Below are 3,278 nucleotides of genomic sequence, written 5' to 3' on the forward strand. Positions count from 1 at the left end.
GTCGTCGTCTCCTTGGAGCTATATCATGCCTAGAATCACTACGTGATTCTTCCCTTTGATGCTCCACTTGAGTATTCTCCTTTTCTCCCATAGAGGTTCTCACCAAGAGGCTTCTTTGGAATTCTCTCTTCTTGGGAGGCTATGAGAATACCTCGCTCCCGGAGTTGTAGTATAATCTCCCCATGAAGAGTAGGATTTTTCCTCGTTTGTTGGAGCTTTGACACAAAAAATTTGACATAATCAACTGCATTAGAGACATCATCTTGTGTGTGTGCAAGAGTATCTAAGCTAACTCTACTCTCTTCATTATTCTCAGCCATTGTTAAGCAAATTTTTGTGTGGATTTTAGTAGACTTCTTCCAACCCTTAATGTCAACAAGAGCCTTAGAATAGTGGAGAGAATAAATCCCTATCCCACTTATCCACAAGTAATGCACAAATCCCACCTTCATGAGCAACTAAAGGACCTCTCTTCTTAGAGAAGAAAGAGATGCCTAAGCTCTGATACCAATGTGAGTAGATTTGCCCAATTCTCTAATAACTTTGCATAAAAAATAAAGAAAACTAGCAGAAATCATTTAGAAAATCCTTAGAAAATGAGACTTATGTGCATGGGGATCATCCGAACCATTATACTTCGATGCCATACATTTTGCAATTTGAGAAGGATGCAATGGTCTTGGCTCAGGAACAAACCTTCTCATTCCAGGGGCAGCCATAGATGGTTCCTCCCTCATCATAGGTGTTGGAGCTTTATGCACAACTCTATGTTCCTCTCTTATAGGGGCATCTGGCGTTGCTCGCTCTATTGGGTGTGGTATTGATGACCTTGTAACGACCGTATAACCACCTCTTATCATCGAAGGTCTTGGCTGGAAGCTCGCTCTTGCTCGCTCTTGCTCCAGGATCTGAAGCCTTTGGTGCTATTGACCTTGTTACTTGTGCTTCTTCTACCTGACTAGGAATTCTAGTTACCCTGTCCATGAAGCTTACTTCTTCTTTGGCAGGCAGCTGAGCAGATATTTGGTCTAAATATATGACAGAAAAAGGTTCTCCCATATAGGTTAGCTTTTCCATGTCTTTCAATCGAGCATGTCTATATTCGTGACCATTAGCATCGACCAATATATGTCTAGTTTGGGTCTCAAACTGATAGGCATACATGTACATCCTCTTAGGATCCATTAATTCTCGTGGATGCAGATCTTCCCTCATGTAGTATGTGGATGCGTCTAGACTAGCCAAACGGTATAACCCAAACCTTGGATTGTCCACCACAATTCTGTCTACTTCTTTGATAGAAATGAACTTGACTTTGATGTCATTTTCCAAAGGTGGTCTCTCCAAACCCTCATCTACTTTTTCTTTGGTCTCTATCATTCCCATGGGGTCAACTATAGTCGGAAAGGATGTTGTGATGTAAGCAATTCCCTTGTCATCAAAGTAATAGTCCTCTCTAAAATACACTTCAACTTGTTTCACAAAATCATTCTTTCCCAAGTCTTCTTGCACATAGTGTTGATTGTTACTATCTAAGTAAATACGTGCCCCCATTTAGTTGGTATAGGCATACTGCAATAGCATCCTCCATCTTTATTCGTGAGATCTAGATGTGCCAATGGGCCCCATCTTTCCATGCAAGTCCATGCTCGGAATTTTCTCCATAGAATAGGAATAGTTAATTTCAGACGAGGTGTCTGAAATAACTTCCTCTTGAATCACTGTCAAGTGTTCAATCTTTGCTTGAATGACACTTTCTTCTGTAGACACCTAACTTACTTGGTCTCTAGACAAGTTTCCCCCTGACCTTAAGTACATGAACAAGTATAATTACAGAAACCCAACCTGTTACCTGAATTCCTGTTGGTATACTGCTTTTAACCTTCAATCCTCAGCTTAACGCAATTGCTTGACTCCTTATCTGTAAAGAATCAATTCAACCACTATACAGCTTACGGAGTTTAGTCAGTAATCTTTTGCAAGTATCTGGACTGACTTGTCCAAATCACTGTGTTATATACACTTCTAGAGTCTTGTGAGTCTAACTATACTCAAACACTGCATGCAATAGTACAAAAAATTCTTGCCACTTAGACAGCTGAAACTCCTAGTTTGAACAACTCTAGATGTCTAAATAGCTTCTTTTGGTAGTTTCAGAGTATCAAATGAGAAGTGTTTTGGTTGTCCCAAGTTCTATGTATGCAGCTTCTTTTGTTAGGTGATCTCTGTGCTTCTAAACCCTAGATATGTACACACTTCAAGTCTCAAGTGATTTTGAAAAATTTTGTACAGTTTCAAGAAAAAATCGCGATTTGTTAACAAAAAATGCCCACTTCAAATATGCTATCTATGGGTCCTACGTCCAATTTTAATTCTGACTTGATACTTGCTTTCTGTGCATGTGGTTCTCATATGAGCCCTTGTCCCCTTTTTCTGCCGTGAACCCTTGACGTCCACGTAGTCACAGATCCTGTAGCAGCAGCTTGCCATGTGTTCCCCCGATCTCTTTGATGCCTACTTGAGGCGCGCAGACGTTGATCGCGATGGCCGCATTAGCGAAGAGGATGCCGTCTCCTTCTTGCAGGGAGCCAACCTTCATCGCGAGGTCATCGCCAAGGTATTTTCTTTCCTATTCCGCTAGGATCTGATTTCTGATCCTCCACAGTCATAGTCATACGGTAGGACGCAGTATTATACTTGCTGGTTTGAAATTCAGTTGTGGCAGAATTTTTATGCTTTGATAGAAAAATCCGTTTGCATTTTGATAATCATTCAGAACGGATGTGTTATTTTCTCGGGATGCATGCAAATTGATAGAAGCGAAGTGCAGGCACTTAAAATGATGCTCTCTCTTTGCAATATGATCATCACTCAGCAAGGATGACTCGCTTTGGTATTTTTTTCTGGATGCATGCAAGGCGATGGGTGTGCAGGCACATAAATAATGCTTCCTTGTCTGCTTGGCTGATATTGTCAACACGTCTCTAATCTTTATCATTTGGCCACACGAATGTGTGCACATTGACGTGCAATAACACAGACAAAGCTCAACCCATCACATAGTGGCAATGAGGTTTCCTCACTCAGATCAATCCTGTAGTGCACCTTTGTAGAGCATGTTACAGGCATGAATATGGTAAAGTTTGCTCCATTTCAGCTATCTTATTTGGTTACATCAACAAGCACCCAATAATGCACTTGATATAACAACCAGTCATTTATTCAGAATGTTGCACAAATAGCTGGCTGCTGGAATGCACCAAGCATTATTGAACAGA

This window comes from Dipteris shenzhenensis, chromosome 8 (assembly GCF_047967505.1).
Source record: "Dipteris shenzhenensis isolate YYH24624 ecotype China chromosome 8, Dip_SZ_1.0, whole genome shotgun sequence".
In the NCBI taxonomy this organism is placed as follows: domain Eukaryota; kingdom Viridiplantae; phylum Streptophyta; class Polypodiopsida; order Gleicheniales; family Dipteridaceae; genus Dipteris; species Dipteris shenzhenensis.